The 13,129-nt window shown below is 45.6% G+C and overlaps 1 pseudogene; it reads right to left on the reverse strand.

Moving 5' to 3' along the window:
- Positions 1 to 309: 309 nt before the first annotated feature.
- On the reverse strand, positions 310 to 11,166 carry LOC139030028 (polyadenylate-binding protein 1 pseudogene; annotated as a pseudogene).
- Positions 11,167 to 13,129: the final 1,963 nt, after the last annotated feature.

The raw sequence follows: 13,129 nt of genomic DNA on the forward strand, positions 1-13,129 counted from the left end.
CACTAGCTGTCAGGAAACCCAGGCAGAGCTCACTGAATCACTCTGTCCACTGCAGATCTGTGTGACCCTACCTCGAGCAAGTCCATGGGCACCATTTTCCCAACAGCATTTGCTCACCATGTCTCTATGTCATGTTTTGGTAATTCTTGTGATATTTCAAGATTTTTCATTATTATTATATGTATTATGGTGATCTGTGATCAGTGACCCTTGGTATTACTCTTGCAAAAAGATTGCAACTGGCTGAAGGCTTAGAGGGTGGTCAGCATGTTTTAGCTATAAAGTATTTAATTAAGGTTTGCACAGTGGTTTTTTTTTTTTTCACTGTTTAAGGAATTTTTATTAAAGCAAGAATTTTATAATCCAAATTACGTTTCCTTGCTCAGTTATCAATTCTGTTACTTAAAACAGAAGTGACATTCTGAGCTATTCCACAGTAAAGAATTACAAAATTAAAGAAAGGAATGCTTTAAATTTTTGTACTTTGCTGAAAATTCTTTTTCCCATGGTATATAAAACATTAATTTGTTTTTATATTTTACTATTTTTTTGTGTTTTTTTTTTTTGTTTGTTTTTAAATCAATAAGTAATCTAGGGCTAGCACTATGTTTGCTAGACCTGGCATTTGCTAGGTACATAAGGTTCAAAGTTTCCTTTCCTTTTTTTATTTATTTTATATTTTGCAATGGTTTTTTCCCATAATATTTAAGTTTTTCGATGTTTAGGTATTTTTCTTCGGTGAAGCACGAGTTTCTTCTCATGGTCCCTGATCATTTTAGACAGTCGGAACCCCGGTGGCACTGTTAACTGCTTTCTGGGCAGCCTCTTTTGCTTGATGGGCTTGTAGTACAGCTACAGCTTCATCAACTTTAGAACAGAGAGACTCTGGAGACTCAAGCATATGAAGAAGTTCTGAATTATCAATCTCCAACAACATGCCAGTGATTTTACCAGCAAGGGTAGGGTGCATGGCTTGAATTAGAGGAAAGAGCCGTTCACCCAACATTTGCTTCTGCTCTTGAGGAGGGGCAGATGCCAACATGGAAGCAGTCAGGCTCCTGACCTTGTACATGAACAGCGGGCTGCTGCATGGTGACTTGTGGCTGTGCATTAAGATGTTGTTGAGGATTGTAACTCCCGCAGCATATTTGTACTGTGGAACGGTGCGAACAGCAGGAGTAGCTGCAGCAGCAGCAGCTGCGGGACGTGGACCCATCGTCTGTGTTGATGTGTTAGCAACACGCTGTGTCGACATGACTCGTGGAACCTGTGAAGAAGCTGGGCTCATAGTACTAAATGGTGGTCTAGGAGCGGCTGGGCGGATAGCACCGGGCATATTTTGGAATGGATGAGGTTTGGCACCCTGAGCAGTCCAGCGAGGACTTGGTCTTAGTTGAGCAATTTGGCTAGGAGGATAGTATGCAGCACGGTTCTGAGTCTGTGGGATAGCTGCCATGAAGTAACCTGAAGGAGGTGCTGGCTGGTAGGGGTTGATTACGGGGTTGGGCACAGCTCTTACACTCGCCATCCTCTGCATATGCTGGTTAGTGAGGTGAGCCTGGCGCTCTTCTTTGCGCTGAGCTAAAGCTACATACAATGGCTTGGTGGCCACAATTACCGTTCATTTCCGTAACTGCTTTAGTGGCTTCTTCTGGGGAGGAGAAACGTACAAAACCAAAACCTTTGCTGCGACCACCCTCCATCATAACCTTTGCACTGGTGATTGTGCCAAATGGAGAAAACTCTTTCCGGAGACGTTCATCATCAATACCATCATCAAGATGGGGTAGCTGGGGGCGCTGGGGTTCATCTCGGCACGGCTGCCTGCAGGGCCACAGGCCGCGCGACCTTTCCCGTCAGAGGAGGGGAGAGAGTGCCGGGGGCCGGGGGGCCGGAGCCGGGGGGAGGGGAGCGGGGGCAAGCGCAGAGGGACAAAAATCAACCGGAATCGGAACTACTCAACGGCCGCAGAATTGGGTCGATCCGCTGCCGCTGGAGGCTTGGCTGCTGGCTGCTGGCTGCCGGCTGGGGAGCGAGGGTGGCGGTGTTGGGTCCGGGCAGCGGGAGGCCCCGGTCTCTTGGTTCCTTCTTGGAGCTGCTGCGGGGCCGCGGGCGGGCGGGTCGGTCTCGGCTGCTTCACCGGGTTATTTTATAAAAGAGGAAGGAAAAAAAAAAAAAAAGTCTCCGGCGGGGGAGACGCGGATTTTTTTGTAAATTTTTTTGGGGGTTTTTTAAAAGATTTTTTTAGATTTTTTTTGGATTTTTTAAAAGTAATAAATGTGTGTTCCGAGCCCGGAGCACACACTCCGCACTCTCAGCACTAACCGCCGGGGAGAAGGGGGGGTTTGCACAGTGTTTTTATACATAATACTACTGCACGCTTAACAGGCTAGACTATAGAACATGCACCGGGAAAGCAAAGAATTTGTACAGTAAAGGACCCGCCTTGTTTTAATGCTTGCTTTACAGCCTGAGATGTTCTGGACTCAAACCTGTAGTGTGCCTACAAGGTGTGCCTGTGTAATTAGAACAAAATCTCCTCCGATCGAGAAAACTTCTCCACAGGGTAGAGCAGGGAGGATGGGCTCAGGATTGAGTAAGCCTGAAACCAGATCATGACGCTTGTCTCATCACCAGGCCATTGCAGACAGGAGGGGTGCTCACTCTTTTATATAGCTGGGAAGAGTCAGCCCATTAGACACATGTTGCTGGGACAGACCAGCATCAGTCCTTACTTAGGACTTAGGACAGCACCATTGGTCACACACAGTTCACGCCAGCTCCCCCTGTAATTGGGGTTTGTGTTAGCTGATCACTTTTATCTAAAGGGACAGTAGACGTTCTGGCCTCTCACAGGGGCGGGGTTTCAGCCTAGAGCCAGGGACCTGTACCCCACAGAATCTGGGGGTAGAAGGAGAGCCTCTTCCCTAAGGATCACACTTCAGGAGGCGGCTCCCAGGCCCTGGAGAAAGATGGTCCTGGGTTGTAAACCTGCACCAGGCTGATGGAGTTGTTTATAGAGATGACATCCATTTCAGAGGAGGCAGAGAAAGAATTTACAGGTGTTCTAAATGCTCTAAGGCAAGAGAGGGGATAGTCCCATTCCTTTTTTGCAGCAGGAAGATTAATTTTTCCCCCTGTTTTAATCTGTTTGCCCTCACACAGCCCCCGAGGGGACCTGAGAAGGGTTAGGAAGTGATGCAGTGACTTGGGTCACAGCATGATTGGGAGCAGCGGGGTCGCAGAGAAACGGGGATGAGATATGTGTCCGAGAAGGAGCATTAAGCCTTCGGGGGCCTGGCTGGTGTCAGCTGTCTGTCTGAGAGCGCCGGCCCCCTTGACTAGGGGCTGAGAGCCAAGGGTGCTGGTGGAGCTGGGGGGCCACTGGCTTGTGCAGGGGTTGCAGCAACATGGGCGGATCTAGATGTTATCATCCTAAGTGAAGTCAGTCAGCCAGAGAAAGGCAAATACCATGTCACTTACATGTAGAATCTAAAAAACAATACAAATGAATCCATGTACAGAACAGGAACAGACTCATAGACATAGAAAACAAACATGACTACCAAAGGGGCAGGGAGAGGGATTAATCAGGGTTGTAGGGTTAACAGTTACACATGACTATATACAGGATAGGTAAACAGTAATGATTTACTGTATAGGGAGGCCCCCAACCTCCTGAATCTAATGCCTGATGATCTGAAGTGGAGCTAGTGTCGTAATATTAGAAATAAAGGGCACAACAGATGTAATGAGCTTGAATCATCCTGAAACCATCCCCCACCCCCGTCCGTGGAAAAACTGTCTTCGGTCCCTGGCACCAAAAAGGTTGTGGCCGCTGCTCTATAGCACAGAGAGCTACATTCAGTGTCTTATAATAGCCAGTGATGGAAAAGAATAAAAAGGTAACCACGTCACTGCCGTATACCTGAAAGCAACACAATACTGTAAACAAACTCTGCTTCGGTAAAAAATCTCACCCTGTGTTTATTCTGATTATATTGTTGAGTCTTTCATCAGTTCTTATTTTTCTCATTTTTACAATTGAAGTATAGCTGATTTATAGTGTTTTGTTAACTTCTGCTTACAGCAAAGTGATTTAGTTACACACACATACATCCGTGTTTATTGTTAGTGTCTTCCTTTATGGTTCATCATGGGATAGTGAATATAGCTCCCTGCGCTCTGCAGTGGGACCTTGTGTTTATTCTGTGTGTAACAGTTTACACCAGTCAGCTCCAGCTTCCCCCTCTCGCCCGCCCTAGCCCCTCCCCACTGGCAACTACAAGTCTGTCCTTCTGTGTCCCCGAGTCTGTTTCTGTTTCACAGATAGATTCATTTGTGTCATATTTTAGATTCCACATGTAAGTGATGCCATATGGTATTTTGATCTTTCTTCACTTAGTATGATAATTTCTAGTTGCCACCTTGTTGCTTCAAATGGCATTATTTCCTTCTTTTTTTATGGCTGAGTAATATTTAATTGTATATATATATGGACCACATCTTCTTTGATGGACATTTAGGTTGTTGCCATGTCTTGGTTATTGTAAATAGTGCTGCTGTGAACATAGTGGGTGCATTTATCTTTTTGGATTAGTTCTGTCTGGATAAATGCCTAGGAATGAGATTGCTGGATCATATAGTAATTCTATTTTTAGTTTTTTGAAGAATCTCCATACTGTTTTTCACCAACTTACATTCCCATCGACAGGGTGGGAGGATTCTCTTATCTCCACACCCTCTGCAGCATTTGTCACTTGTAGACTTTTTAATGATGGCAATTCTGATAAGTGTGAGGTGGTAACCCTATTGTAGTTTTGATGTGCATTTATTTACTCACTGGTGATGTTGCCTATCTTTTCATGTGCCTATTGGTCATCTGTATTTCTTCTATGGAGAACTGTCTGCTTAGGTCTAATGCCTGTTTTTCTGTTGGGTTGTTTGTTTTTGCTGTTGAGTAGTATGAGCTGTTTGTATCTTTTGGAAATTAAGCCCTAGTCAGTCGCATCATTTGCAGATGTTTTATCCCATTATGTACAATGTCTTTTTGTTATCTTTTTTTTTCTTTACTGTGCAAAAGCTTTTACGTTTGATTAGGTTCTGTTCATTTATTTGTGTGTGTGTGTGTGTGTGTGTGTGTTGCCTTGGGAACCTGACCTGGGAAAACATTGGTATGATTTATGTCAGAGAATGTTTTGGCTCATAATCTCTTCTAGGAGTTTTATGGTGTCTTCTTTTATATTTAAGTTTTCAGTAATTTTGAGTTTATTTCTGTGCATGTTGTGAGGGTGTGTTCTAACTTTGTTGATTTGTGTGTGGCTGCCCAGCTTTCCCAGTACCACTTGCTGAAGAGACTGTCTTTTTCTCACTATGTATTCTTGCCTCTTGTGTCAAATATTAATTGACTGTAGGTGTGTGTTTATTTCTGGGCTATCTATTCTGTTCCATTGATCCATATGTCTGTTTTGTGCCTATGCCAGTGCCACTGTGTTTTGATTACTATAGCTTTGTAGTATTGTCTGAAGTCTGGGAGGGTTATGTCTCCTTCTTTGTTCTTTTTCTTCAAGATTGCTTTGGCAATTCTGGGTCTTTTAAGGTTCCATATTTTAGAGTTATTTATTCTGGTTCTGTGAAAAATGTCACAGGTAATTTGATAGGGATAGCATTAAATCTGCAGATTGCTTTGGGTAATATAGCCATTTTAATAATAGGAATTATTTCAATCCAAGAGCATGAGATATCTTTCCATTTTTTGAACCATCTTAAGTTTCAATAATTTATAGTTCTCAGTATATAACTGCACTTCCTTGATCAGGTTTATTCCTAAGTATTTTATTTTTGGAGGTGTGATTTTGAAAGTTTTTTTTTTTACATCCCCTTCTGATTTCATTGTCGATACAAAGAAATGCAACTGATTTCTGTATGTTAGCCTTGTATCCTACTACTTTGCTGTATTCATTTAGCAGTTCTAATGGTTTCTGTGTGGAATCTTTATACACACACACACACACATACACACACACACAATCTATATGTGTTGTTGTTCAGTTGCTGCTAAGTCATGTCCAGCTCTTTGTGACATCATGGACTGCAGCATGCCAGGCTCCCCTGTCCTTCACTATCTCCTGGAATTTGCTCAAATTCATGTCCATTGGATGGTGATGCTATCCAACCATCTCATCCTGTGTTGCCCCCTTCTCATTTTGCCTTCAATCTTTCCCAGCATCAGGATCTTTTCCAGTGAGTCAGCTCTTTGCATCAGGTGACCAAAGTATTGGAACTTCAGCTTCAGCATCAGTTCTTCCAATGAGTATTTAGGGTTGATTTCCTTTAGGATTGACTAGTTGGATCTCCTTGCTGTCCAAGGGACATTCAAGAGTATTCTCCAGCATCACAGTTTGAAAGCATGAATTTTTCAGCACTCAGCCTTCTTTATGGCCTGACTCTCACATCTGTAGCATGGCTGCTGGAGAAACCATAGCTTTTACTAGATGGAAGTTTGTTGGCAAAGTGATGTTTCTGCTTTTCAATGTGCTATCTAGGTTTGTCCTAGATTTTTTCCAAGGAGCAAGCAGCTTTTAATTTCATGGCTGCAGTGATTTTAGAGCCCAAGAAAATAAAGTCTGCCACTATTTCCACTTTTCCCCCTCTATTTGCCATGAAGTGATGGGGCCAGATGCTGTGATCTTTGTTTTTTGAATGTTGAATTTTAAGCCTACCTTTTCACTCTCCTCTTTTACCTTCATCAAGAAGTTCTTTAGTTCCTCTTCACTTTCTGCCATTAGGGTGGTATCATATGCATACCTGAGGTTATTGATATTTCTCCTGGAAATCTTGATTCCAGCTTGTGCTCCATCCAGCCTGGCATTTCACATGATGTACTCTGCATATAAGTTGAATAAGCAGGGTGACAGTATACAGCCTTGACATACTCCTTTCCCAATTTTGAACCCGTCTATTGTTCCATGTCCGGTTCTAATGGCTGCTTCTTGATCTGCTTGCAAGTTTCTCAGGAGGCAGGTAAGATGGTCTGGTATTCCCATCTCTTTGAGAATTTTCCAGTTTGTTGTGATCCACACAGTCAAAGGCTTTGATGTAGTCAATGAAGCAGAAGTAGATGTTTTTCTGGAATGCCCTTGCTTTCTCTGTGATCCAGCGGATGTCACAATTGAGCCCTTCTTTGGGATTGGAATGATAACTGACCTTTTCCAGTCCTGTGGCCATTGCTGAGTTTTCCAAATTTGCTGGCATATTGAGTGCAGCACTTTAACAGCATCATCTTTTAGGATTTTAAGTACTTCAGGTGGAATTCCATCACCTCCACTAGCTTTGTTCATAGTGATGCCTACTAAGGCCTACTTGATTTCACACTCCAGGATGTCTGACTCTGGGCGAGTGATCACACCATCATGGTTATCCGGGTCATTAAGATGTTTTTGATACAGTTCTTCTGTGTATTCTTGCCACCTCTTCTTAATCTCTTCTTCTGTTAGGTCCATACTGTTTCTGTCCTTTATTGCACCCATCTTTACATGAAATGTTGCCTTGGATCTCCAATTTTCTTGAAGAGATCTCTAGTCTTTCCCATTCTACTGTTTTCCTCTATATCTTTGCATTGATCACTGAGGAAGGCTTTCTTATTTCTCCTTGCTATTCTTTGGTACTCTACATTGAGATAGGTATATCTTTCCTTTTCTTCTTTGCCTTTAGCTTCTCTTCTTTTCTCAGCTATTTGTAAGGCCTCCTCAGACAATCATTTTTCCTTGTTACATTTCTTTTTCTTGGGGATGGTCTTGATCACTGCCTCCTGTATGATGTCACAAACCTCTGTCCACAGTTCTTCAGGCACTCTGTCTATCAGATCTAATCCCTTGAATCTATTTGTCACTTCTACTGTATAATCGTAAGGGATTTGATTTAGGTCATACCTGAATGGTCTAGTGGTTTTTCCTACTTTCTTCAATTTAAGTCTGAACTTTGTAATAAGGAGTTCATGATCTGAGCCACAGTCAGCTCCTGGTCTCGTTTTTGCTGACTGCATAGTGCTTCTCCATCTTTGGCTGCAAAGAATACGATCAGTCTGATTTCTCTGTTGACCATGTGGTGATGTCCATGTGTAGAGTTGTCTCTTGTGTTGTTGGAAGAGGGTGTTTGCTAAGATCAGTACTTTCCCTTGGCAGAACTCTATTAGCCTTTGCCTGATTTCATTTTGTACTCCAAGGCCAAACTTGCCTGCTACTCCAGGTATCTCCTGATTTCCTACTTTTACATTCCAGTCCCCTATAATGAAAAGGACATCTTTTTTCAGTGTCAGTTCTAGAAGGTCCTGTAGGTCTTCATAGAACTGTTCAACTTCAGCTTCTTCAGCATTACTGGTTGGGGCATAGACTTGAATTACTGTGATAGTGAATGGTTTGCCTTGGAAACAAACAGAGATCATCCTGTCATTTTTAAGATTGGACTGAAGTACTGCATTTTGGACTCTTTTGTTGACTATCAGGGCTCTTCCATGTCTTCTAAGAGATTCTTGCCCACAGTAATAGATATAATGGTCATCTGAATTAAATTTGCCCATTCCTGTCCATTTTAGTTCGCTGATTCCTAAAATACCGATATTCATTCTTGCCATCTCCTTTTTGACCACTTCCAATTTACCTTTATTCATGGACCTAACATTCCAGGTTCCTATGCAATATTGGTTGGCTACTATCAGAAAACCAGATAAGTATTGGCTAGGATATAGAGAAACTGGAAATTTTGTGCACTGCTAGGAATATAGAGTACTAAAAATAGCTGCTGTGGAAAACAGTATGGTGGTTCCTCAAAAAAATTAACAACAGAATTGCCACATGACTCAGCAACTCTGCCTCTGGGTGTGTACCCAGAAGAATTGAACGCGGCATCTTTAGAGAGATTTGCACACCCCTGTTCACAACAGCCAGGGAGTGGAAGCAACACAAATATCCACTGACAGTGGATAAACAAAATGTGGTATAAACACACAGTGGAATATTATTAAGCTTTAAAAAGGAATGAAGTGCTGGTGGATGCTCCAACATGGATGAACCTTGAGGATGTTATTTATTTGTTTTTATTTTTGGCTGTGCTGGGTCTCCATTGCTGTGTGGGCTTTTCTCTAGTTGCGGTGAGCCAGGGGCTAGTCTTTAGCAGTGGTGCAGGAGCTTCTCATCGTGGCCGCTTCTCTGACTACAGAGCAGAGGCCCTGGGCTCTCAGCACTGTGGCTCCCAGACTCTAGGGCAGAGTCTTAGTAACTGTGGCACTCCGTCTCAGTTACCCTGCAGCATGTGGGATCTTCCTGGACCAGGTATCAAACCCATGGCCTCTGCATTGGCAGGTAGATTCTTTACCACGAAGCTACCAGGAAAGCCCTTGAGGACATTATATTAAGAAAAATAAGCCAGTCACAGACAAATCCTGTATGATTCCACTAGGGTGAGGTCCCTAGAGGAGTCAAATCCTTAAAGACAGAAAGGAGAAGAGTAGGGAACTTCCCTGGTGGTCCAGTGGTTAAGAATCCACCTTCCGATGCTGGGAAAGCAAGTTCAATCCCTGGTTGGGATTGAAAGATCCCACATGCCATGGGGCAAGTAAGCCCCCCAACCCACCCACGCCACAACTAGAGAGAAGCCTGGACATCACAAGGAATGACCCCACCTGCTGCACCTAAGACCTGATGCAGCCAAATAAATAAATAAATATTTTTTAAAAATGTAGACGGGCAGGTGCCAGGGGCTGGGGAAATAGAGATGGAAAGTTGGGTGTTTAATGGGGACCAAGTTTCGGTTTGGAGTGTTGCAAGAGTTCTGGAGATGATGGGATGATGGTTGCACAACAGGTAAAGGTACTTAATGCTACAGAGTTGTTCATTAAAAAATGGATAAGATGGTAAATTTTATGTTGTGTGCATGTTACCAAAGAGAAAAAAGTTTGTTTATGAAAAAAGGAAGCGTGGTCAGAGGTGCTCGGGTGGGCGGTGCATCACTTCCTCTCTTCTGAAACCAGGACTGGCCACCCTCAGGGTGCTGGGTCGCCCCGTGGGGCCATTCGCAGATGCTGGCGGCTCATGGGGCGCTTCTAGTCACTTCTGAGTCGCATGCGCAGGGTGGAGACGGGGTGATGAATAAGACAGGGAGGGGCCCTCCTGGAGTTCCCACCCAGCGAAGCCTGAGTGCTGGGGCAGGGGCCCAGGGAGAATGCATGCAGACCTGGAGCTGACAAGGCCGATGACACTGAGGTTCTGCTCACAGATTCTGTGTTCTGTACAGCGATACTTCCCCAAGAGGAGACGGTCAGGGTTTGCAGGAGGAGGTGGAGGAAGTAGAGAGCAGGCCTGGAGTGGGGGTAGGGGGCGGCTGGCCATGGCAGGTCAGGAGAGAGAGACAGAGTGGGGAGTGGTGCCAGGTTGAGGGGACAGACCAGCCCAATGCAGGAGCCCTTCACTCGTGTGTGCACCATCTGCACCAGTGCTGAATGGGATGAGCAAGCACAGGCACACCTGCCCAGGTGGAGCCCCTCTCGGCTGTGTTAGGGAGGCCTGTCCTGGACTGGGAGTGGGGGGAGTGGGTGGGGCCAGCCGCAGAGAGCTGCTGAGGGGTCTGTGGCCAGGATACCGGGAGCCAGGTGTTCTCGGGGAGCTGGGGCGGGACCAGCAGCCAGAATAAGGGCTCAGGACCTGGCCCCTGCAGGAGTCCAGCCCATGGCTGTAAACTTACTGTGACCCCGGTTCCCTTCTCTCCCCCTGGACACACTAGCTGCAGACCACTCCTTGCCGCCCCCTCTCCCCCGGCATCTCCACCGCCGGGGGTACAGCCCAGTCTCCATCGTGTCCCCACTCCAGGCCCCCAGCACTCAGCCTGGCCCCCCTCCCCTCCTCTCTCTCTCCCCCTCCCTGGCTCTCTCTGGGTCGCCTCTCACCTTGGGGCTTCCTGCTTCAGATCTCACCTGCCATCTTTCTCTACTGGGCCCAGGCTGGGGATCCGGTGGTCTCCTTCCTCTGAATGCCTGCACTGCCCCAGGACGATGCCCGCCTGGCCCCCTCCCTGGGGTTCTCCCCACCTGGAGCCCCGCTGTGGAGCCAGGCGGGGACTGGCCCCAGTCCTGCTGTGGGACCTCAGCAGGTCCCCTGGGCCATGCCTGAGCATGTGGTCCTAAGACAGGAGAGTCCCTGCCTCGTGGGTCATTGTGAGGCTCACCAAGGATACAGATGTAAAGGTGCTCGTAAATCAAGAGCTGTTCCCATGGGTGGGGCCGAGTGAGCCTGTCTTGGGTCAGGTGCTGTGGAGGCAGAGCCTCTGGTGGCCAAGGGGCTTTGCAGGTGAGGGTCCGCTAAGGACTCTGAAGGGGAGAGATGGTCCTCGCATGTCTAGTGAGCCCACTGTCATCACAAGGTCCTGGCAGGCAGAGGCACCCAGTCAGACCAGAGAGGACAGGCTCTGAGCCAGGGACGTGGCACCTCTGAAAGCTGGGAGAGGCAGTGACGGGTTCTCCCGAAGCCTCCAGGAGGGATTATTCTAGTCAGTTCAGTTCAGTTCAGTTCAGTCGCTCAGTCATGTCCAGACTCTTTGCGACCCCATGAATCACAACATGCCAGGCCTCCCTGTACATCACCAACTCCCGGAGTTTACTCAAACTCATGCCCATCGAGTTGGTGATGCCATTCAGGCATCTCATCTTCTGTTATTCCCTTCTCCTCCTGCCCCCAATCCCTCCAAGCATCAGGGCCTTTTCCAATGAGTCAGCGCTTCACATCAGGTGGCCAGAGTACTGGAGTTTTAGCTTCAGCATCAGTCCTTCCAGTGAACACCCAGGACTGATTTCCTTTAGGATGGACTGGTTGGATCTCCTTGCAGTCCAAGGGACTCTCAGGAGTCTTCTCCAACACCACAGTTCAAAAGCATCAATTCTTCAGTGCTCAGTTTTCTTCACAGTCCAACTCTCACATCCATACATGACCACTGGAAAAACCATAGCATTGACCAGACGGACCTGTGTTGGCAAAGTAATGTCTCTGCTTTTTAATATGCTATCTAGGTTGGTCATAAGTTTCCTTCCAAGGAGTAAGTGTCTTTTAATTTCATGGCTGCAGTCACCATCCGCAGTGATTTTGGAGCCCCAAAAAATAAAGTCTGACACTGCTTCCACTGTCTCCCCATCTATTTCCCATGAGGTGATGGGACCAGATGCCATGATCTTAGTTTTCTGAATGTAAAGCTTTAAGCCAACTTTTTCAACTCTCCTGTTTCACTTTCATCAGGAGGCTTTTTAGTTCCTCTTCACTCTCTGCCATAAGGGTGGTGTCATCTGCATATCTGAGGTTATTGATATTTCTCCGAGCAACCTTGATTCCAGCTTGTGCTTCTTCCAGCCCAGTGTTTCTCATGATGTACTCTGCATATAAGTTAAATAAGCAGGGTGACAATATACAGCCTTGACATACTCTCCTATTTGGAACCACTCTGTTGTTCCATGTCCAGTTCTAACTGTTGCTTCCTGACCTGCATACAGGTTTCTCAAGAGGCAGGTCAAGTGGTCTGGTATTCCCATCTCTTTCAGAATTTTCCACAATTTATTGTGATCCACATAGTCGAAGGCTTTGGCGTAGTCAATAAAGCAGAAATAGATGTTTTTCTGGAACTCTCTTGCTTTTTCGATGATCCAGCGGATATTGGCAATTTGATCTCTGGTTCCTCTGCCTTTTCTAAAACCAGCTTGAATATCTGGAAGTTCATGGTTCACGTATTACTGAAGCCTGGCTTGGAGAATTTTGAGCATTACTTTACTAGCGTGTGAGATGAGTGCAATTTTGCAGTAGTTTGAGCATTCTTTGGGATTGCCTTTCTTAGGGATTGGAATGAAAACTGACCTTTTCCAGTCCTGTGGCCACTGCTGAGTTTTCCAAATTTGCTGGCATATTGAGTGCAGCACTTTCACAGCGTCATCTTTCAGGATTTGAAATAGCTCAACTGGAATTCCGTCACATCCACTAGCTTTGTTCATAGTGATGCTTTTTAAGGCCCACTTGACTTCACACTCCAGGATGTCTGGCTCTAGGTGAGTGATCACACCATTGTGATTATCTGGGTAGTGGAGATCTTTTTTGTACAG

The sequence above is a fragment of the Odocoileus virginianus genome, chromosome 20 (assembly GCF_023699985.2).
Source record: "Odocoileus virginianus isolate 20LAN1187 ecotype Illinois chromosome 20, Ovbor_1.2, whole genome shotgun sequence".
NCBI lineage: Eukaryota > Metazoa > Chordata > Mammalia > Artiodactyla > Cervidae > Odocoileus > Odocoileus virginianus.